The sequence below is a fragment of the Simochromis diagramma genome, unplaced genomic scaffold (genome assembly GCF_900408965.1).
Source record: "Simochromis diagramma unplaced genomic scaffold, fSimDia1.1 OVJJ01000685.1, whole genome shotgun sequence".
In the NCBI taxonomy this organism is placed as follows: Eukaryota; Metazoa; Chordata; class Actinopteri; order Cichliformes; family Cichlidae; genus Simochromis; species Simochromis diagramma.
This window is the reverse complement of record NW_024387477.1, coordinates 17,665,778-17,690,951: the sequence shown is the minus strand read 5'-3', so window position 1 is coordinate 17,690,951 and position 25,174 is coordinate 17,665,778. Positions and strand designations below refer to the sequence as shown.

General features: G+C 38.2%; 1 protein-coding gene across 5 annotated transcripts in view; it reads left to right on the top strand.

The window, feature by feature from the left end:
* Positions 1-3,518: 3,518 nt before the first annotated feature.
* enox2 (ecto-NOX disulfide-thiol exchanger 2) overlaps positions 3,519-25,174 on the top strand; it is a 179,420-nt gene continuing 157,764 nt past the window's right edge. For 2 of the 5 annotated variants that reach the window (XM_040016340.1, XM_040016337.1), the window contains exons 1-2: positions 3,519-3,685; positions 19,257-19,351. The gene's annotated coding sequence lies outside the window, so the exon portion shown is untranslated. Of the gene's footprint in view, positions 3,686-7,690; positions 7,743-9,026; positions 9,062-19,256; positions 19,352-25,174 lie in introns of those variants that run through there. The other 3 variants (XM_040016341.1, XM_040016338.1, XM_040016344.1) reach the window with 2 other exon arrangements.

The window sequence follows — 25,174 nt, the reverse complement described above, 5'->3', positions numbered from 1 at the left end:
AAACTTACAATAGTGACTGCACAAAGTACAGTGAAAACAAACTAAGCTATATGTGGAAGTGCAGCCTTATGTTGTGCAGCTGACGCTGTGCTGTAGTGTCTAATTGAACCAACCTACTGGGAACCAGGTAACAGCCCCCCTCTCCAGCTGGGAGTGACATGTTAACAGGGAGTATTCCTCATTTGGGAATATTAATGGATCATTAAACATTAATAGGTCCCTCAGATCAGTATTTGCACTTTGCCGTACTCCCCCCTTTAACTGGCGCATATGTGACATAGAGAGCTATGATAAGTATTCATGCCACATCCCACTGGAGCAACAGACATCAGATGGAGAGCAAATGGTGGTTACCAGGTAGTGCAATCTCATGCAAACAAACCAAGCAAGATGAATTCATACTAAGTTGTCAAAACATGTCAAATTTCACCACGAGCCTAAGGGGAAAGGGTGGGTGCAAAAAAGCATTAGCAATGGAGTAATTGGCATTAAATTGTCCAAAACACGTAATGATGTGGGAGTGAAATGCATGCTGGCACATATAATAATCCCCTTGTAATGAGAATTCACTAGATATCACTGGCTTTGTTCATGCCCCAGCATCTCTGAAAGAGCTTAGCCACTAGAACAGTAACAATAAGCTGTGGAGTAGGAGATGGCATGAAATACAGCTCAGAGCAAAGTGAAATTGCACACAAAATGAAATAATTTGCTTAATCAAAAGAAAGGTGGTATTAGAGACTTTAAAGTGACTCGTCCATTTCTCTGCTTTCTGAAGATAAAAATCAAGACATTTAGCAGATAACTGTCATCTTTCAATGAGGGCGCACTTTAAGTGGTGTGCAAGTGACAAGAATCAGGTTTGAGCTTTTTTGTTGTTAAAGATTAGGATGAAGACAAAGTAAGCCTTGCAAATCCCAGGCTCAGATACCACAAGGACAAAATGACGAATGATGACAGCAAATAAACCTGTGACAAACCAGAATGCTTAGAGTCCAGCTTGTCATTCACAGCAGCTTAGAGAGGAAAGTTTTGATTTGGTGGAAAAAAATAGTGATGTGACTTACTTAAAAGGGCCAATACATCTATGTAGAAACACTCTATTTAACATCAAAGTGTTCAGTTTGAGACGCATACTGCTGTCATATGAAAAAAAAAAGTTTTCATGACCTCTTGCAGTCCTGTGAAAAACAAGGTACACCTGTATTGGGTCCAGCTGGAGTTGCCTACCCCTGCTCTAAAGGGTCATAAGATGATATAACTGATTACAATAAAGTTCTGCTATACACCATTTGTATTCTGTGTGTGGACTAATGAGTTATTTATTTATTTTCAGTGTTACCTCTTTGCACAATAGAAATTTAAAGGTGAAATCACATGGAAGAAATCATGAAAACATAAAGACATCCTAAACATCACAAGGAGTCCCCGACAACCCTTAGAAACTGTGAAGCACAGGTATAACTCAAATTAATAAAGTTTGTTTATTGTATTAAAAATGCTTGATTATAAAAGTAGAATAGAAAAAAATAAAATGCAATTACTCAACTAATATACCACATAACTAACTTTGACCACTTCACTTCCAGTTTTTGTTTTTGCAAAAACAGACTTTTATGTATGCTTCAGGATTTTTTGAATAAGTAAATGTGGCAGAGGTGGCTACACATATTCGTTCGAATTCCAGAGAATAACTGGCCTCTGCAAGGATAACTCATTCAACTTTAAATTTCATCAAACCCATCTGCATAATGGTTGGGTATTAATTTGAATTGGAATTTAAAGTGGATCTATTAAGTAGCCACAAATGAATAACAGCAGCTTAAGGAGATGATAACGACTTCTGATAAATGCACCAGATGGACAGATCTGTCTTTAAAATAAAAAGGAACAGATAAAAAAGATTTGTGGACCCAACTTTAGGAGCTTAGAATTATACATATTTTTGCCTAATTAAAAGAAAATCCATCCAAGACATAAAACGAAGACAAAAATTCAGTCCATCAATCCTTTTCTGGAGGTTCTGGGAACACTGCCTGAATAATAAATATATAATAAATATAGACTTTGATAGCTTGAAGCTCTATATAACAAAGAAAAAGCTGTATGGGATTCTTGAAATTCTGCCTTGAAATAATTTATAGCACGCATGTCAATGCATCCTGGATCACAGCACAATATGCAATAGGCATAACCTATTGATAAGAATCCAGCTATTTGCATATTCTTATCCCCTATTACTGAACAAATACAAAAAACATAACTAAAGCACAAATAGAATTGTCATCTAATAACAAACAAGATTATAATCCACTTGATGAGTACTTTTACATAATTCATTTGCATATTTAACAATTAAGTCAAGAACAAAAAAGTCTGCAACGACAGACGATTGTCCTATTGAGGTCAAAATGTTGCTTTAAAGCATTTTCTAATCTGCCAGGTGTAATTCTGTTAGACAACAATTAATGCTTTTATAAATGTATATTCAAAGCCATACGATTGCATTCTAATTCTGTTTATGTGAACTCCTCTTCGGCTGGTTAAACTCCCGAGCAAATATAATTAGAAAATGCAGTGAAAATCTAAGGCCCATTCTACAGCTTCAGTACATTTTCTGTCCCCCCCCCATAAATCTGAAAAGTAATCTGTGCACAAAATACTAAGATAAATTGCACTTATCATAGGACAAGATGGAACAAGATGGAACAAGATGGAAACCTAGTTGCTGAAAATGTGGTTACAAAATATCATTTCAAATAAATACATTTTTTAAAAAAGAAAAAAAAGTGCAGTTTTTCACTTGTTCCAAATTCTTGACTAAATGCATTTCAAATTAAAATACGTTATGAATCTACGTTTTGGTTGGTTTTGTTATTATGTATGTATGTATGTATGTATATGGAGCAAGCAATAATTACAAACACATGTTGAGAACATATGGAATATTATTAATCTTATTATATTATTATATATTACACATTTATGTCATAGCCTTGTGCAGCCCTATAATGTTATTGGTATTATTTTAAAATTTTCATATGAATATTGTATCTGAGTAAACATCTGATAATAAATACTGAAATTAAAAACACGTATGAATACTGAAAGTTGATCAAAGTAGATTTCCAAAGTTGTTTAAATAATATAACTATTTAGAATGAGAGTGATTATCATTAACTTAATGGTCAGGAACTTATTAAGCTCAATTCTGATTTTTAAAGGATTAAAAAAAAGTATTGATTGGTTTATTTGTTTGTTTGTTTGTTTTAAACCTAAATTGTCCTTCAGTTGCAGGACAATCTAGGCTAAATACGTCTTTACTTTTAAAAACAGTTTTGGAGGAAAGCTTAACTCGCCAAAAGAACATTATATAACAATGCAGGTACCTTTTAACAGTTTCAAGTCTTTGGTGTGCTCTTATTTTGACGGGACACTCTCCCCTGACGCTCAGCTGCAAAACGAAACCTTCCAAAACACTGAACGTCAACGAAAAGCACGTGTCGACCTCCCGCTTGCCGTACTTGGCTCCGCCATTGTTTGACAGGTCTCGTTGCTAACCAGAGGCTTTCCTGGTTACCAACTCAACAACACCAAAAGAAAGAAACTTCCAAGCTTTCCATGGCTTTATAGAAAGCTTTTCGACAACACAGAAAGCATGGAAGAGGACAACCGCCTTAGACAGGTACTTTATACTTTCTCCCTCATTTTCTCTTTCACTCCACCGGTGCTAACTTCCGACATCAGTAGTTCGTGTTAGCTTCTGTTTTGGAAGTTCACAGCGAAGCACATAATGTGTTTTGAAACGCACAGAGCACTTTATTATCTGAAGCCACGCTTTTGTTTCAAACTGGTAGAGTAAACTCGTTAAGTTGGCTGACTTTGCCACTTATGAACTGCGTTGACTTGGTATTTATTCGAGCTGTGTGGAAGCGTAATGTTTTAAAGCGTCGTTGGAGCATCGGCACGGGAAGTCCAACCGCTAAGTCTGTTTCACAGTGAAATACGCGTCAGTCATACTGCTGCTGAGTTCTGAACGCAAAGCGTGTGCCGTAAAAATGTTCCTCTCCACGCCAAATAAACGCTAGAGGCGAATAATAGTCTTGTAATAGTCAAAACCATTTACTGTGATTTGCAGCGGTGCTCAGGAAGTTATTTTGGGTGCAGAGAACAGTTTATTGCAGCAGCCAGTGCAGGCTTTAGAAAAGCATGGGAAGTTTGATTGGCATGTTGCTTGAGTAAGGTTTCATTAAGATTTGTCTGATCCTTGTTTGGCCCTAAAATTAGCCAACATTGCTTGGTTCTTTATTCGTTTCAATTACGGGTTATTTCTATAGCACCAGTTCTGAACAGTCACCTCAAGGTGCTTTATATTGTAGGGTAAATATGTGACAGAAACCCCAATCAGACGCAAAGAGAGGGCCCGAGGTTAGTAATTAGCAATGATTAAATGCAGCAGTGGTGTATAAACACATAGAAAGTGAAATGTGAAACAAAAAAGAAGACTAAAGAAATGTTCAATACATTATGGGAGGCACTCTAATGCAGCATAACTCAGGGAGGGTTCAGAGTCAACTGATCCAGCCCTGGCTATAAGATTTATCATAAAGGAAAGTGTTTGTCTCCTGAATTCAAACTGGGTTTCACATGAGAGGGGCCGGGTGGCTGACTGCTCTGTTTCTTGTTCTACCTTTAAAAACTATGACCCAAAAGTAAGCCTGCAGTCTGAAAGTGAAGTGCTCTCTTAGAATAATAAGGTACTTTGAAGTCTTTGAGGTATGGTAGGGCCTGATTAATCAAGATTTTGAATGTGAGGAGAAAGATTTTAAATTCAGTTCTGGATTTAACAGAGACCCAATGAAGAGGAGCTAATACGGGAAAATATGGTCTCTCTTTTCAGTCCTAGTTAGTATTCTCTCTGCAATACATTGAATACATTCATTGCAAGCAGGTGGTAAAAGAGTGTAGCCATAACTGTACCAATGAAACTGTACAGAAAGAAGAATTACAGATGTGTTATTGCCATGGTTATCCATAATCAGTAATTGTGATGCAGCCAAATTTCTATAAAAGGCTATATTCTGACCATAACTAGTCCTTATGGTCTCTTTAAATTTTGTATTATTTCCTTATATTCCTTTGCTGTTGCTCTGTGCTGTAAAGCCTTGGGATAATAACAGTTTAACTTGGCAACTGATCTATAAGGGAACTTATAGAAAATGGGTGGAAAGCAAACAGCTGCTCTTTGTTAGTAGAAATTAAGGAAACTAGTGTGGGCACTATGCAGCAAAACAGCTTTATGTCTGCTGTGTGATTGAAATGGAAAATCAGAATCAACGTTGTGGTATTTATCTTAAGTGGCCAGGTATTGCTCGTAAGTGGTGAGGTTATCTCTAAAAATATGGAGGATCATTACCTGAGAAGGCTCTACAAATACATTAATTTCCAGAGGTTCATGTTGAGGTGCATTTCTTTAGAGAGATTTGAAGGATTACTGAGTCATTAATGGTAACCTAATGCCAGTGATATAAGGGGTGTCATACAGGTCTGAACATCCAAGTCCAATAATGAGCTAAAGTATGGCTTCACAGGTATAATCCTAAATCTCGACTCCCTATTTTGCTAAGAGAGGCACCGCTGATAGAAAAGGTTAATCCTCCCTTTGATTAAAACTGGAGGATGCCATTTGTTCTGGCCCCGTTGTCAGAAATACAACCAGAATCTGGGCAAGAGATGTGACGTTTGAGGTGCTTTAAGCATTTAAGAAAACCAGTTAATTTAGGTAAAAGCAAGGTGACATGGGATTTAGACCTACTGCAGAGGCTTAATTCTGTTTTTGAACGTTATGCACTTCCTGTTATACTGTGTGGACTTTTCAAATGAAAATGAGTGATTCCTTAAACCAAGTGACTAGTTAGTAACTAACTAGGTAATTCTTTCATTAAAAGGAAAATTAGTAATCAAGAGTGATAGCACGTTTAAACAAAAGCACAATCTGGTGTGCTGAAAATGCTGCAGGGTTATAACTACCGTTTATTTTTAGCTTATTATTTCAGGTGTTTTTTTTAGTCATCTGTTTGAAGTATTAAATACTGGAAAACAGTGAAAAATTACCTTTGTGATTTTGTGTTTTCTACAAACAAGCTTTACTGGATTTTTTCACACTATATTGCCAAAGGTATTTGTTTGTCTGGCTTCAGACGCATGTGAGCTTGACATCCCATTCTTAATCCATAGGATTTAATATGATGTTGATCCACCCTTTGCAAGCATGACAGCTTCAGTTCATCTGGAAAGGCTTTCCACAAGGTTTAGGAGTGTTTTTATGGAAATTTGGTGGTTGCAAGGGTGTGTAGCTGACTGGTTATTCCCAAGTCTGGTGTGACTGAGGAATAACCAAAAAACTAGGTTCAGTATGACTGAATAATCAATAAAGTCATTAGGTATTTAAATGTTTAGGTCTTGCTCCTGATAATCCACCTTTGTTTGATCATCTTATAAATATTGATCAGTTTTTGAGGATACTGGAGCTCAAACTGCTTGCAACCTCTGTTTACACCATGAGCTTTAATTCTGTGACATTTTTGGATTTAGTAAATTACAGGGAGAGACACATTTCCTTATTTAAGCTCTTCTTGTAGTGTGTTTACCATGTGAAGGATTAGGTTCAGGAGTTTACCCATCTCCTTCTACTTGGGCCAGATTTATATAAGCAGTGTTGTGGACTGCAGGACCAAGATGTAATAAGGGTGTCAATATTCGTCATGTCAGCAAGTTGTGCTTCATTAATCTGTCTGATTGATCCAGCATCCATGTGGTTCAGTGACCTTGGGTTGCACAAATAAGAACTGCACCCTCGCTGGTGTTACCTGATCTACCGCTCTGCTGATAGGCTTCTGCTTGAGTTATTGAAAGCACAGGACAGAGACTTATGTGGACACCAAGTCCACGAGAGTGATGGGAACTCTCCAAGCTGAGGAGGAGGCCTTTTGTTACATTTCATGATATCATATGACTGTAGCAGCAGGATGGACCTAATAGACTTGTTCGAACTAATGAAGGTTGAAGAACTGAGAAAATACTTGGGGACTTTGGAGAAATTTGACCTTAGATGAGGTCAAGGGGGTTGGTCTTAGGAGACATCTCTTAGAGGTTAAATAGGTATAAATGCAGCTGCTATGAGATGGATGGTGTCATGCTGTGTAAGCAAAAAATGCTAATCAAGGGCCAGGAGCTAATCCCTTCCTAACTCATTCCTTGGAGATACACAGTTGATTTGGTGGATCGATATAAGTGCTGTGACTCAATGAATGGAATTAAGTGTTAGCCAGACTGGACTCATACAACATGCTAAATTATTTTTGCTTTAAAAATATTTTAGATGTTCCAGGTGGGCTTCTCTTAGTAGAGAAGTCACAACATACACATACTCTGTTACTGTACTTAAGTAGAATTTTCAGGTATCTGTACTTTAATATTTATTATTATTATTATTTATTTATTTATTATTATTTTTTTAGTGTGAGGTAATTTCAAATTCAACATTTCTATCAGCTCAACAAACATCAACAAATACACAATGAGTTTGTGTGCAGATTGTCACACAGTGTGTTTCTAGCTAAAGTCCAGCTGCTCTGTTTCCCAGGGAGAGAAAAGAATGAGAGTTAACTTCACTCAGAGATGGAGCATGGTGTAGGAAGACAGACAGGACAAAAGAGGAAGAAGAGGGGTTATATTTAAAGGTAAGGACCGCTCAGTGATGCTTGATAAACTGCAAATTTAAAGATCACATGCAATGTCATCATTTTAATCACATATTTGATCTGTATATGATGTGTTTTGATAAATTATGTATTTTCATTTTGTGAAACTTCCTGCAAAACAAATAAATAAATACAAACTAGTTTTATTCAAATTCTGCATGAAAATACTGGGCAGTTAATCAGGTTAGTTTGTGGTGAATTCACAGTAAACCACTGTGTTGGACTGGTGCGCAGGGTACTGTGGTACCCATGGTCAGATTTAGGTTACATCAAGTGTAGCAGAGATGAGTTTGCATTTAAGCTCATGATTTAGATTCATTCACGGAATTCCAGTTTTATGCTGTCTGTTATGAAGATAGTATAAACTGTGGTGTCGCTGCACTGTGCCATACTTTCCCATTGATATATGTGATGCAGCATTAGAAAAGCCAGCTACACACAAAAACAGCTGAGCCCACTGGATTTTCCAGTATTTCCGATTTCTGTTATCTTAACCGCACCGTTAACAAAAAAGCTGTCTGAAAAATGGAGTTTATTAAACATTTATTGTTGTAATCTCTATTATTAGTAGGCAGTAAAATATATTTTACCTTCACAATCTGTAATGAAAGGATCTAAATCATTTCTAAAACAAATAAAACCACTACACTCAAGCTTAAATAATTATTTTGGTAAACATAACCTATAAGTAGGAAAATTAGTTGAAAATGAACAGGATTGAGTTTTAGATTGTAGTATTGTGACAAACTTAGTACACAATTTGCAATGACTGATTGCTGAATACTGGCTAAAACAGGATGATGAAGTTAGTTTTAAATTATACATAATTGTGATTGCAAAAATGTTATTTTTTTGTTTCCCCTCTGCTCTCTGCTTCACCAGTTTTTGTTTATGTGCAAGTGAAACAGACACAAAAGATTGGGGAAGGGTTGTGGAGAGGCAGGTGAAGTTTTGGTCGTAACCTAAAGTGAAACATCAGGGTTTTTAAAAGGTAGGGCAAGATTTGCTAATAATATTACATCTACAACTCCCTTACACTTATCTAACAAATCCTGCCACTCACTGCTTTAGCTCGTATTATAAAGTCTCAGATACAGACAGTATTTCAAGATGTATGTATTTAGTGACTGTATATTCTAGGAGCATTTCATTTGACTTTGTTTTTGCGAGGTCTTTTTCTTTATATATACACAAATGAAGTAAAAAGCTAACAGTCATCTTTTTTTACTGAATGTGCTTTTGTCTGCACAACATTTCAGATCTGTCAGCTCAGTTAAAGTTGGATGTTTGGATGTTAGGTAAGGTGACCCTGGCTGCTTGGAACAGAGGCAAGCTTGAATAAAAATGCTGTAACCTTACTTTTGAAGTCAGAAGCCTGTTCTGCATGCGAATGTAGGTTAGTTTTCCAGTTGCGGATTAAGCTTTGCCAGTTCATAATATGATCTTGTACTTTCAAAAGAGATTAAAAATGGTGCTTTGTGTTGTGTTTTGTGCTCTGTTTAGGTAGGCCACACAGAAGCAGAGAAACCAGGTCTTTTTTCAGGAGCCGCTTTTGGATTTAGAGCTACCTCTTTTTAAAAAGAGTCATAACTTTGCATCCATTCATTCAATTTAGGGAAATATCTAATAATAAAATTCAGTAGTATTCAATGTGTTGATATCTGTATTTTTGCCAGGCACTATTTCATTTATATTGTTCTAGACAGTGCGCCTTTGTGTTTGTGCTGATAAGGGTTAAACAGTGGGGTTATTTAACTGGCACACAAGTTAAAACCATGTCTACAAGACATCCAGTGTCTAACATTAGATATCTTGTATAAAAAATAAAATAAAAACATATCTTGTATAATATCTGTGAAGACAGGAGTGTTTGTCTAAAACTGCTGTAGCAGAGAGATTTGGACAGGATTTCTGACAGCCTCTACTTTGCTTGGATAAAATATTGATGTTTATTTCCTCTTTTTTTTGACACCGCAGCCTATAGCAAGAAGGTTAAGAAAATGACCCTTGTTTTACATGTCCCATCTTTTCGAACACATGGAAAAAACATGTCTGCAATTTCCGTCCACAGCACTAATTAATTTTATTAAAATGCGTTACCATAACAGCGCACCCACTTTCCACCATATGGTCAATATTTTCATTACTTGAAATTACTGTGAGTGGTGGGCAGTCCCTCTGTTTTCAGAGCCCACGTATGAGTTGTGTGTCATGTCCTTGATTATCAGTGTGCAGCATTAGAGTTGCTGAAAGCTTGTTTAGGAATATTAATGAGGTATACAGGTTTAGATGGCCTCAGGCGATTTGATTAAATGTAAAACTGTAGAAAAAAACATGTCTGAGTGCTTTGTAGCCAACTGTCAGTCACAAACTAACCAGACAGTACAAGTGCACCACAGCTCTGCTGTTGTAAAACATGAAAATGAGCTTCAGTATTTTGTTCGAGCTGAGAAGAGAGGCTGTCAGAAATTCTGTCCAAACATCTCTGCAATTCCAGACTAACACAAACACTTTTTTTTTTTGCATAGAAACAACCACTGTGGCACCCAGCAAAAAGGTTTTAACCTTACTCATAGGGAAACAACCATGTTAATTCATTTAAACATTATTTAATAGCATCTTTGGTCATCTGTTTAAAAACAAAGTAACAGTGACTCTTAACTGTATGCAGACTAGATATCCATTGAAGCAAAATGCTGTATACTGCTTTTAACCATGAATATCTTTGATTCACTTGTTTTTACACATCCAGTAAATTAATTGACTGTTTAAGAGTTTATTTGCATATCCATGCAATACTTTTGCTTACCTCACGAGCTAACATTTTTGCTATTGTGCATCTGACTAACATCAGCAGATCTTCCCATTATATCCTTAGAGGTGTCATAAATGCTGCTTATGTTACTTAAATGATGCTTACTAGTGTTGCCTTCATTTGGTATTAGTTATTTATTAGAATTTAAGACTGTGCCCTCACTGTTTTATAGCCTCCCATGTGCCCCAGCACTATTTTGATTCCATCTGCAAAATCTGTCTGACTAGTCTTTTCTGCCCAAGGCCATGATACTAAACTTAGCTCACCATGTTGAGAATATTTTCCATGTTTTGAAGCAAATTGTTTTTGTCCCACTTGGGGTGAGAAAAGGTGACATTTCTCATTATGAGATCTTTCATTTAGCCTCAAGCGAATTTGGCAGCTGGATAAGAAGAGGCAGGCGATGACGAGGCGTCATCTCAGCGAATCAATAAACCTGTGTGCGTTTTGGGTCTGTGCATAAAGTACCAGTCTGTTGGGAAATACCTAAAGTGAGTAAATAGTGAAAACTGGTAATAGAAGAGCACGATAATAAATTAAACTACTGTTTAATTTAACTATGTACATATCTTGCATAGTATAGGTAGTGTATGTCCTTCTCTTGTCAAGCTTGAATGAGATTTACAGATGAGGACAAAATTAATTGCCTCCAAATAAAATTTGAAGTTTTTATCAAAATGTTCTCAACTTTAATTCTGCTGGAAAGGCTTAAGGTTTAAGAGTGTGTTTATGGGAAATAAACTGTCCTTCCTCACAGTATCGTCCTGTGAGGTCAGACGCTGACCTCACAGGACGCATGGGACAAGAAAGCCTGGCTCTCAGTCCTCGCTCCTATTCATCCCAGAGGTGTTCGGTCGGGTCAAGAATCTGTGCAGGCCAGTCAGGTTCTTCCTCATCACACTCAGTTAGCCATTCTTTATGGATCTTGCTTTGTCCACTGGTGTGCAGTTATGTTGGAACAGGAAGGCGCCATCCCCAAAATGTTCCCACAAAGTTGGGAGCATGAAATTGTCTAAAATGGCTTGGTATGCTGAACCATTACGAGTTCCTTTTACTCAAACGAAGGATCAGAAGCCAACTTCTGAAAAACAACCCCACACCAAATCCTCCCCTCTCCTAAAGTTTACACTACTCGTCAGACAACTAATCTTCTCCTGGCAACTGCCAAAGACGGACAGAGAAGCATTATTCATCAATCAAGAGAACATGTCTCGACTGTGTTGGAGTCCATTAGCAGTGCTTTACCAGCACCATCTGACTTTGTATTGCGCTTGGTGATGTAAGGCTTGAGTGTAGCTGCTCCCCCAAAAATTAATCCCGTTACTTTACTGATTACTTATTTTCAAAAGTAATTAATTACTTAGTTACTTAGTTACTTTTTAAAAACACGATTTACACCCTGAATAGGTGATAAAGCGATAGATCTTTCAGCCCAATTCTACTTTTTCTGCATAATCCATCATACAGAATGTAATCAAATGGAAAAGTCTCTTTTTAAAACTTGTTTTATTAGTTTTAATCTTTTAACTTTATGCATCAAGTAAAAATTAAATTATCTGCAACATTCTCTGACTGGAAGAAATTTGTTTAACATTTAAACCTATTTTCTGCACATTCCAGCACATAAAATAAAATATTTTTTTTGTGTTTACACTCAGTCTTTCAAATAGATGCAAGTAAAACACAGCAAAGACTCAGCGGTCCTGTTGCTCTATTTTCACCTGTAAAGCAGGAGTGGGGTAGGCGGAGGTTTACCCTGGTGCAGGTGTGCCGCGCTCAGTGGAAGAATCCGTGAGTTTCTCTGTGAGTTTCCCATTACGTCGTAGCTACTCGGTGCTTGCTCGGAAGTTGAGGGGTTTTTTTGCTGTAAAAAGAAGTTTTCTTCCCACGCACAGCGGACACTAATGTTTTTGTCACTTTTTATGGAATCAAACTCAAAGTAAGGTCAGTACTTCCACGCTTTAAACGCTGCACACTCATACTCTCTCTGCACTCGATATATGATCCATTGTTGATCTGCACACAGCTGTTGCCACCAACGTCGCACTCGCTTATGTCACTGTCATGAGACATTCTCGCAAAAAAATCACGGTTTTAGCAGTAACGCAGCGTTCCTACGGGACAGTAACGGTTAATTACCGTTTTTGCAATAGTAATCCCTTACTTTACTCATTACTTGAAAAAAGTAATCGGATTACAATAACGCGTTACTGCCCATCTCTGTAAACAGCAAAACTGGATGTGAGTCGCCACTTTGTCTTCCAGCATGACCACGACCCAAAACATACGACACCCTGATGTGAATCTTGTTTAAAATTTGTGGGGTTAACTCAAGGCCAAAGTCTATACCAGAAGACTTTTAAATCTATAGGAGGTTGAAAGATTTGGGCTGGGATTGATCAGGAGATGTGTGCAAGAATTGTTGAAAACTACAACAAATGACTGCGACTGCGTTATCCAGCAAAAAGGATACACAATTGACTGTTAGAATCATGTTTTTGTCTTTTGTGAAATAATTGTTTTTTCTGTATGCAAAGTAAGATAATGTCAAGCATCAGAAATAAAGTTTGGACGTTTAGAAAAGAGGTGCTAAAAAATTTTATTGCTCTGTTTAACGAACTTGGGAAATACTTATTTGTGTTTTCTTATGTAACAGAACTGCAGAGTTCACATTTAAATATTTATGTACTTTAGCCATGTGCATTTTTAATATGTAGCACATGCTAGTTATCTAAAATACAGACTCTTTTTGTCTTCTAAACTGAAATGAAATGGAGTTGCTGACAAATCCTTGAAACCCTATATTTTAATGCAGAGAGCAAAGTTTGTTTGTTTCTTTAATTTTAACTTATGTGCAAAGAACACTTTGTATAATGTTAAAAACCAGATGGGCTAAGGCAAACTGGAAAATGGTCCTGTGGTCATAATTAACATATTATCTTATATATAATATATCAGTCTGTCTGTCTGTCTGTCTGTATGTAAACCGAACCGTGAATTTTGTGTATCGTTGCACCCCTGATATATACATATATGTATATCGACTTATCTACACGGTGCCAGACGCTGTGACAGCACGGAAGCATTTGACACCCAAGTAATGAATAAATAATTAAAATGAGAAAACATCAGATACACAAGAAGATCATTAGCAGTTGTGAAAGCATTGTGAGGATGGGACAGGTTAAAAAACCTTTACAAAACATTTGAATTGAGGCGGATGAACTACTACGTCACTGACGTTCTGTTTCTGATTTTAAGTTTGTGTGCACTGCAGGGATATGATGAGGGCAAAGATGAAGACATTTAGTTGGCATAGTAACTTTAATTATAGTCACCTCCCTTGTAGCAATCTTGTGTTGCTGTCTGCTCTACTTCATTCAAATTGCTGTTAAAAATAAATCTGTTTCTTAACTTCAAACATCACCTACTTTTTCACTGCTAAAATAAACTAGCTTAAATGACAGTATGGGAGCATATGCTGTAAGCTTCCCAGGAGGATTTGAAAATAGAGCAGTGACCTCAGCCATACTCCATCTGCCACCAGGGATAGGCTGTAGGCCTACACAGGTATGTAGCATAGGAGATAAATGCAAATTTAGCAATGGGAATACAATGCAGGCACAGGTTAAATGTATGCTTTGGTATTACTTTCACTGCATTGCTTATGGCTTGATAACTGGTTCCACCGAGTTCACAGACCTGCTGTACACAGCTAATACCTCTTTCCTCCGGCACACTGCATTGCTGTTGAAATTGGTCTAACCATCTCAGGACAATGCACTTTATCACTCCCCGTGGTTAGTCATTTAGGCTATATGGATTCCGGCTTTAGGCTAAATCTTCTCATCACATCTCAGTGGATACTGATCTTATGTGAAGTCTCCAAAAGGTGTGAAGTAAATTAATTTCATAGCCGAGTAAGTCTGGAAGCTGCAATGACATTGACAAGTAGAGAGGTGCTGGATGTACTTTACAGTTAATCCAGCACAGGAAATAGGCATGTGTTTATTATATCTCTATGTAGATTATATATTTTCAGATATCAGACGTGCATGACTTTTGTAATTTATGAGCTGAACACTTTTGTTTTGCGCCGATTACCTGATCATCTATGGATGACCTCAGAGTGGGCCATCCTTCTGGGCAGACCAATTACTTGCACAAATGCCATGTTTTTCATAAAGATGAAAGCCACACTTTTAATCAGCCACTGCTGATGATAGGCAATAATCTTACTGATTGCACTAAATTTTCAGTTGTAGTGATGAGCTGTGAGGACTTTGATTATAGCAAAAAAGTGGTCACAACATCATTGCATACTTTATCCGGGCTGCCGTGCAGTATGAATGACATCTACATATTTCACGCTATGAAAATTAGATTTCCAAGCCCTTGCCTTGCCTGTGTTCTTGGTTTTGTCTTAATTTTTTCAGTTTTATCTGAGCTTTTTTGTGGGATTTATGGAGTGCAGCATATTAAATAAACCTATTTATTTACCTCTGCTACCATCCTGTAATGAAATATATGTAGGAGGCTGACAGCCAGACATATTCGACACACACTAGAGCTTCAAATCACTGTACAACTGCAATGCAATCTTACCCTGCTAGATTTTGTAAAGACAGGCTTGGCCCTGTCACTGCAACTTTTTGATGAATGATGGCATCTGATTAGTCGCCAAGAAATCTGAAATGACTCCAGCTCTAAAGCCAGGAAACAATTCTGACAAAGCGCTGTCTGAAGCAGCCAGACATCTGGATTAAGGTGCAAAAGGATTTGACTCTTTTTTTTTTTTTCAGTCGGAGCAAGTGCTAGAATCTGATATATAAACTTTCTAATGTTAGCGTTTAAACTTTTTCTTGGGAGATAGTTTGTGGTCATGTTTTCATTTTCTTTATCCATCTTATAAATATATGAAAATATATTTAAAACTTAAAAGGAATTTTCTGAGTCAGACTTGTATATGTATTTAATCTAAAAATATATAAATAGAGGTTAGCAGGGAGGAGCTGATGAGTCCATATCCATATTTTAAAACGGTAATTAAACTTAATGAGGAAGTGAATTTATCTGCTTCACAAATATGCAAATGCATAGAGAGACACAGAATCTCTTTTTCAGCACTGACTGGGTGCTTGTATTTGTTTTGTATTTTGGAAGATGTGTCCATGGTTCCTTTAACTGGCTAACAGTTAATTCAAACACTATAGCATAGATTCTTTAATACTAGATCGTCATCCCTCGGAGGTTATGACCTTATAAGCCTGTTGTAAGCTATATTTGCAACTTGTAGTGTGGTTTATGTAGAGGTGGGGGCCTGGCATAGCAGTCTTACAAAGTGGTTTAATGTTACTGTGTCCGTAAAGGAGATTATATCACTTGAAGAAGAACATAATATGTCTTGTAAAAAGGTGTTAAAGGAAAGTACGGCGTGATGGGAAGCCTTTCTTGAGCTGAATTTGAGAAATGCATTAAGTAAGTGAATTAAAAGGTAGCTTTCATCTGCTGAGAGTGAGTGTAATACTGTGTATGTTTGTGTGTGTTGTGGGATCAGTGGTGGTTTTCTCTTCTCTCAACTGATTAAGATGAATATGTCATGAGAAATAACTTTTCATTTCTTCTTCCTGTTACCTATGGCTTACATTCTGTCTGAGCCTTAAAGGCCCACTTCTGTAAGAACTACCACGTGTGATGCTGGCCTTGGTTTACCTGGGAGTCGACTGACAGCTGCTGGAATGAGAATGAGGAGTGGCGCAGACAATTAAAGGGTTGGATTCAGCCTGGCCTGACCTTCTGATCAATGCACTCCTATTTAGAGCTGGCAGGCTAGAGGCTGGGTCTCTTTTCAGACTAATAAAGATGGCACAGAGAGCAGCTCCTAGGGTAGCCTGCCAATACTTTTAACACCCCCATTGATTCTCATTACTGTTAATGGTTTCTTTGCTAGTGTGAGTCGGATGTTGAGAGGGTGTGGGTGGACTTGGGTGTAGTTGGAGATTTGGTAAGGGCCAGAGTCATCGTATTATAGCAGTACTGAGAAAGTGCGTTGGCTCTTTGTAATACAATGCGTTAAGTCGTGATTAGCTCCTAAGCTTCGCTGGAAGTACAGGCGATTCATGGTCAAAAAACCAACATTTTTACGATTATATTCACCTTTATTCAACACGTGTGAGCTGCTATCCAAATCTTTACCTTCTGCTGTCACATTCATGGTCATGGTGGCACTGTTTTCCTGTTGCAGTGTAAATGCTAAAAGGGTCATAGATTTACTCTTAAACCAGCCTACTGATGTAATTGGTCAAAACAAAATCCAAATGTGGTTTCTCTCAGCAGAACAGACACACCAGCATCCACACATTTCTTGTGTTTACGTACAAAACAGCCAAAAGACACCCTAGTTTGATTCAGTCTGCTGTAAGAGCTGCTTAGCATTGTGGTTATGCGTCAACTCAGTAGTTTAGTCTGGAGATGTCATGACTGTAATGAGACGGCAAGTTGGGGGCATGAAAAAGACATGTCAAAATAGTATGTGGTGCTTTTATTTTCCTACTTTCAAACTACTGGAAATACCTACATATTTCAGTGACCTGCAGAGCTGCTGTATACATTGTAGTAATTCTTTGCCTATATTTTTAAACAACCTTGATTTGATCAGATCCTTTTTTATCTTAAGAAATCTACAGTGCAGTGAAAAGTATTTCCCCCCTCTTTATTTCCCTTTTTTAACTGGGGTATTGCTTCTACCCAACTGGGCGAAAACTTGAGAACTGGGCAACATAGGAGTTTAAAATCGATACCATAGATGAGACGGCTACTAAAAATCTCGGACAAGTTTAAATCTCAGTGACTTTGACTTAGAGGTCAAGTTCAGAGGTCGAGTTTTCTGAAAACCTTGTGAATGCAACAATTCAAGAAGGAAGTCACCTATGACTTTCACATTCATACCACAGGCGCATCTACTGAAAGTTTTTGTATTGCTAAAAATGTTGAATGAGTTCTGAATCTTAGTGACCTTGAGCTGAGAGTGGAGTTCAGAGGTCAAATTTTCTGAAAACCTCAGAAATGCGATAACTCATGAAGGAAGTCACCAAGGATTTTCGAATTGATATCATAGGTGCAGTTACTAGGTGACTGAAGGGTAGCACTGGCAGCCCCCAGTATTTTTATATGAGGATATTTTCGTTAATGGATAAATTACCCAAAAGTACTTGTTTCCCTTTGTAAAATCATAAATTAACTGTAATAATTCACATGTGTTTGACGCTGGGTTCAATTTTATTAGCCACACCCAGGTTTGATTACTACCATACCTGTTGAATCAAAAAATCAGTTATATAGAACCTGTCTAACAAAGTGGAATAGGCTAAAAATATAAAATACTATGGCTTATGCCATGATCTATAGAACCTCAACAGAAACAAAGTCAGTGGCATCTATAACACCCAGAACCCTGAAGCTGAAGTACCCTTGACCAAAAAGAACTCAAAAGTTTGTTTCACATTTGCCAATACACATCTTGATGAGCTCCAAGACTTTTGAGAAAATGTTTTGTTGGCTGACGAGCCAAAAAGTTGAACTTTTTGGAAAGTTTATATATTGTTATATTTAGTGTGAAACTAACACATTTCTTAAAAAGAATGTCTTACCAAGAGTCGACATAGTGGTGGCATTGGGACTACTGGTGCTGCTTCATGACCTACAGCAACTTGCCATAATTGATGGAGCCGTGATTTCTGCTCTCTAACACAAAATTCTGAAGTCGAATGTTTGGCCATCAATTTGTGCCCTGATTCTCAAGTTCGTTTGGATTATGCAGCAGGACAGTGATCAGAAACACACCAGCAAGTTCACCTCTTAGTCAGGAGGCTATGGTTCAGGAGAACCATCCTGGCTACTCTACTGCTTGTGGTATCCTTGGGCGCTGTTTGATGATCTGAAGCATATAAGTGTGACAAATATGCAGAAAATAAATCAGGAAGGGGACAAATACTTTTTCACAGTACTAAAGTTCAGGGACTGCAGCAACATTGTCTGCTAATCATTTAGTGTTTAGTGCTCCACTGGAGGCCTTGACACTGACAATAGCACAATGGAAAAACAATAAAAGGGGTTTTGTAAGTGCAGGTATTTTGCCACAGGGTGCAGGTAAAAATATGAAATACAAATAAGCAAGCCCAGGGTGAAGGCTTAACATGCGAAGACAGTGGTTTATGTCCTCGTACTCCTTTGAGGTCTGAATGTACACCTCTGGAAAGTTAATCAAAGAAATAGCTTTCTCTTCTTTGTTGGTGCTCACCAGGCAGACAGCAAATTAGTGCAGTGCTTCAAGGTCCATGCTTCAACTTATTCTACGTGATATGTGTTTGCGCACATTTGATTTGCTATCGTTTTCCCTGATGGCCATACACTGCATTCTGGAAAAGTAGATGACTTCACATTGCTGTGTTTTGGCCTAGTGGCTCACTGAAATGAGCTTTTATGCAGCATCATTACAGAGAAAGGTGCCTTAGGCTGCAGGTTAGACTCTAAAAGTAAAATGCTCTAAATCAGAATGGACTGTGTGGTTTCTGTTTTAGTTTCCTAGCTCTAAAACTGATTTAGAGCCATGTAGTAAGAGGATAATACAAGTATTTTAGCAGTGTAAGCCTAATACTGTTTTTTTCTCTCATTTGCAGACTACAAGATGAATCCAAACTGCTCCAGCATTCTAATGGCCAGGGTAAAGTGGCCTGGTGCTTGAGAGAAGCTGTTCAATGGCTGCAGCATGCAGGTATTTTCTCCATGGCATGCAGAGCTCATGCCAATCAAACTGACTAAGAAAGCAATTCACCACTGGTGTACTTATGTTATAAGCCCTGTCTGGTAATATGTATATATATATATATATTAACATGGACTTTTCCCCACTATAGCTGAGGACTTAGTTTTGTTTAGTCCACAGAGCCGCAACCTCTGACTTCCACTTCAATAGTTAGCCCTAGATGCAAAGTTTTTTACTTCTTTTTTCTATTTCGACTTCTTAATTTATCATCTTCACTTTTGAAATGAACCAAATTATTAATGGTGTGTCAAATTTAATGTGCGGTTGATGTCTGCATACCAAAAACTCTGAAGCAGCACAGGGAGTCTAATCATTCATTATAAGTACCATTAAAAAATTACATCATGCTGCAACAATAGGAGATGCATGCGATGCATGCGATGCATGCAGCTGTGTGTGGAGATTAGGATTCAGTGTTCCTTGATACTTGTGATAGAATGGAAGTCTGTTTAAAAAGTTGGGCAGTTGACAGATTTTGAAAATATTTCTAAAGAGGCTAAAAGAAGTGTTAATGTGAACTAGCCTTGAATTTTTATCATTATGTTTCTCTTGTAGATGTTCCTGTAAATCAGTCAGTTCAAAATATTTAATTCAATACAATTTAACAGTTTAACATTTGGGGGGGAAAAGCTCTTGAATTCTTCCTCTCATCTTATTTTTCTCTAACTTCTCTAATTTCTAGTGTCTAGAAATAGTGTTAAACTTTATAACTAACACCTTAAACCAGTTGTGGATGGATTGGACAAACAGTTATGTCTCTATCTTAAATTCTCATAAAATCATCCTGTTTTTATTTCAGTTTTGTTGACTTTTTTGTGGTGTAGTTTCAACATCATGGCAACTGTAAACGGATGTTGGCCCAGCCTGCCTACACAAACACCTGTTGTGTACTCATGTTTTGGCTTCCTTTATGTTTCATAGTAGATATGAAGCAGTAAATTAGTTTTTAGTAATTTAGTTGTAATGAGGTGTTGGCGGTTAAAAAGGTATTGGCGTTATTTTGCTTGCAGGATGTATACTGTTCATTGCTGTCTCAGAGGCTCAGGTGCCGCTTGTCTCTCAGGCTATTACTACTGGAATCTGCCTTCAGATTCAGCAGCAGATAAGAGCAGTGGTATCTCCTCTAATTGCCTGTTGCCTAAGAACTCCTAACTACTGAAGATGTGGGCTGAATGTAAAACAGATCCCGAACTAGATTCTGTGCGTGCATTTGGGCACATGCAATTAGAGCCTCGCTCATTTGAATATACTGCAGTGTATTTTTTTTCTTTTCTGGCCATGGAATAATTATCTAACCTCGATTATATTCTGCTTTCTTGTGCAGTCATCAGTGCAGTTTGAAATACATCTGAGCTTTATCTCAACCAGTCAGCGTAGTTTGCGTTGCAGTTCAAAAGCATGTTGTTAGGTTGGGTGTATGTATTTGGACTACATAAAATATGCAACAGGGGCTCCAGTTAAGTTGATTGTGTAAAATGTGAACCTTTCTCTGGTTTCTGTTGATTGTTTTGTTGTGGTCTTTGGCTCCTTTCCATTCAGTTCCAAAAAAATTTAATCATAATAGTTTATCTATATATTTGAAAATTGCACAAACATTGCCTGTAATGTTCCAAAAGTCTTGTCTCTGGCAATGAAATCACCAAACTCACAAGAGATTTGAAGGAAATTAAAGATCGTTGCACTACTGCGCAGTTAATGACCATGCATCGGATGCCAATTCTCATCCAGCACACAATCAAACTCATTTGCAGAGGATTCAACAATGCTTGTAGCTACCTGTTTCAAGCATGACTCATTAACATGATCTGTTACTGTCATTAATAATCATGCTGAGTGCCACTAGATGCTAAAAGGAGGAGCGACAATTGCATTTTGTTATAGTTTGTGTTGGCTGCTTATAGGTTATCGTAATTAAATAATGTATGTTCAAAAAGTAGAGATTTATTAGTCTCCATAGCCACAGCAAATTATACCTGACACACCACATGACACACTCGCATTGCTTCACTTTAAATTGGTGGTGGTGGTGGTCAGTAATGCCTTCTGAGTCCAGAGAGACATAAGAGTTTTCAGAGAGTTTTCAACCAAGCCAAACATTGCCATTATCTCCCACAGAGCTGCCTACCAGAGCTTCAGAAGTATTCATTCCCCCAAGAAAGGCAATTGGATCCTGAACTAGCTAGCTGAATTAGCTAGATGCTGTTTAAGCCCTCATTCTAATTTTACACATACTATATTTTCATGGGATACTCAGTAGGCAATATAGTGTCCTACTTTAATACCCAAAGTGGAAGCAAATGGGTCAAAGCTCCTGTTTTTAACTGGGCACAGAGGAATGTCCGTCACTCCGGCCTTTGGGAAAAGCTTTCAAGGTGAAAGATTGTATGAGAGCAGCACTTTCTTCATGCTTGGTAGTTTTGCATCATACCAGGGATCATTTTGTCACTGCAAGATATTTTTGGATTTCTGGTCATCTTGTCTCTAAAAACTCCCACTTGAGCTTTTTCTGTTCTTTTTCATCTGAGTCATCTCCAAAGTACTGACACTGTTGTCCCAAATTTTTTTGCTGAGAGTAGCCTGCACAGTACCGGCCACATGACAGCATGCACTCAGTGCCAGTGATACTTGCCTAGGAATGTTCGTCAGCCTCTTGCCGGTGATTACTCTAAACAGCTATTTGACATAGAGAGCATCCCAGATGCTGCTGTGTGTTTGAAATGGAGAGGATATTACCTGCTATTGAGTTACTAGTGCAGAAATTTTATAGACCAGGCCAAATTACTGGAAATTTGTAATGTAACATGCTGATGAACCATTTTCTATCAAGTGCTATGTGCATTTTCCTACTGTCCTTCTGTTTTACCTTCCCTGCCTGCTCTCTGATAGCTGCAGTTTAACATTCAAGTGTAAGCGGGTGAAAGGTACGTAGGAGGAGTAATAGTTGAGGATTACTGGTGTGTCAATCCATAAATATGTGACACAATAACACTTCCTTTTAAATAAAAGCGACCGATAAATCCCCTATGATCTCTTTATGCTGTTATCTGGGACTTGCAACAGTGGGGGAGAACAATACAGGTTGCTTTTCTTTTGTAATGATTTCACTAACAAAGCGAAACATTCCCATTTATGTTTATTTTGAACACTAAGAACATCTGTTTTTACATGTATCATACTGCTCACACACCTTAATGGTGGTCACAATTTGTAGCTTGACAAAAAGGCATATGTGCTACTAGTTGAGTGACTTTGAAATGTTGCTGCAGATATTAATCTTATCTTACTGAAATACACCTAATCTCTATCTGTTTGTCCACAAATTCCTCCTCTACAATCAGGAGTTCAGCAAAAGAAAAACTTGGCACATCTCTGCACATCTTAGGCCCCTGGAGTTTTTTCAGATATCATGAGATCATCATGTTGCCTGGCAGTCATGTACCAAATGGGCTAAAATGACCCCTCTTTAACCTTTATGCACCAATAGCAACTTATAAAATACTGTCTGGGGTGAGTGGTACTCATCACCCTCTTAGCAGATAAATCTATGGTATCAATTTCAAAACACCACCTACATCACCTTGTTCTCAAATTATTGCATTTAGAAGATTTTTGTAAAAGTTGACCTCTAACTGATTTATTGCCACCCAGCACTGACACAGGCCCAGCAGACCTTTTACTCCCATCTGTGTGATGGGAACCTCTAAATAAGTAAACTGAGGCGTAAGACTGCGATAGCTCTGTTAACTAGCGCTCTATAGTACAACATCTATAGCATGTTGACCATACACAATAAGCAGTTGTATCTAGGCTTTGGGGCGGTGGTTAGCACTGTTGCCTCTAGGGATGGGTATCGTTTAGGTTTTATCTGATACCGGTGCCAAACCGGTACTTTTGAAACGGTGCCGGTGCTTAAACGGTGCTTAAAGAATGGAGAACACAAAATTGGTCCAAAAACCTCTCATGTTCAGCTGTTTTTTTGTAAAAAGATAACAACGTTAGCCTTTTCTGCAGCTATGGGGCATATATGGTATCACTCTTGGCTGGAAGCAGTGCTTAAACATGGAAAAAACACAAACTTTGTCCAAAAACCTCTCATGTTTAGCTGTTTTCCACTTTTTCTTTGGTCCTTTTAGCCTTTTTGGCCAGGGTGAAGGGAGTATCTGCCATCAAACAAGAAGACAGCCGCATGTAACTATGATGGTGTTTGCTAGTTCACCTTACATGCATTAATGTAATAACGTGGTTAGCCTACTCAACGTAAATTACACACGAACAACATTAAGCTACTCACGCAGAGAAGAACGGCTGCTGCTGCATCATCATCATCATCCTCATCATTTCTGCTACACTGGCAGGGCTAGGGGCCAGGACTCTCCTCTTCGGGTTTCTGGGGATGTTGCTAACTCCGGGTCCGATAACAGGCACCACACCCGCAGTAGGTGTGCACGGTGTGAGGTCTCGCAGCAAGCTATCAAATACGGCACATTTCTCGGCTTTAAAAAAAAAAACGCTATGCGACACCAGTTGTTTCATCAGATTCGAGGTGTTACCTTCTTTGCACAGTATCACAGTATCAGCTTAAAGCACTTGTTGCAGGCTGCTGAGTTTGCATATTTTGCTGTGAAGTACAGCCAGACTTTGACTGCTTCGCCTTGGGCATTTTTAATCTGTAGCTCTGCTCTAAAAGAACGTACGTACCTGGGCCCGCCTACTATCCTTGGAAAGGTAAAATGATTGGCTAGAATCTGAAGTGTATCACAGCTCAGGAAAAAAAAGCACCGAAATAAAGCACCGAAGTGTGCGCTGCTTTTCGGTCTGGTTACTACCGTTTATGTCAGAACCGGTGCCATAATGGTACCAGATACCGGTACCCATCCCTAGTTGCCTCACAGGAAGAAGTTCAATTCCACCATCAGGCAAGGGTCTCTCTGTTTGGAGTTTGCATGTTCTCCCCTGTCCAAAGACATGTACTTAGTAGGGATAGGTTAATTGGAAACTCTAGGTGTGAATGTGAGCGCGAATGTTGTCTTTGTCTATGTGTTAGCCCTGCGACAGACTGGCAACCTGTCCCTCTCGCCCTAAGACCGCTAGGCTAGGCTCCAGCCCCCCATGACCCTGAAAAGGATAAGCGGAAGCGAATGAATGGATAGATCTAGGCTGTCAGAGTAAACTGGCATTTAAACCAGAGAAGTACATATCTGCATTTTGCACAACCAGCCACCAAGAAAGGAATGCTGGTGGTGCTAGCAGTGTTAACGCTGGTTCCAGTACCACACATATCAGGGACATTTGAAATAAGTACAATATTAATCTTAAATACAGACACACACTATTTGTGTGATCACCAGTGATTTACCTTGTCTATTAAGATGAGGTTTTTTTTAGGTATTTAGTTTTTCTAATTCACTAGTGAGAGAAATCTGTCCTTGGTGATCAAGAAATAAAATGCTGTGTTTTTCAGGCGTGCAGTTATGTTGTTATCTTCTTGTCCAAACAACTTGCCATTCATAGCAGCAGGCTAATATTAGCTCTCACCTTCGGTTCATTCCATCTCCCTCTGTCTGTCTCATCGACTCTTCTGATACAAACAGCACACACACACACACACACACACACACACACACACACCCACACACACCAACTTTGCTCCACCAGGCGCAGAATTAAGCTTTCTTTCACCTCTGTACCCACAGAGAAAAGAACAGGTATTATTGCTAGAATAATCCAAATTTCACATCAATATTAACAGAGTAATTTTTATAGAATAACATT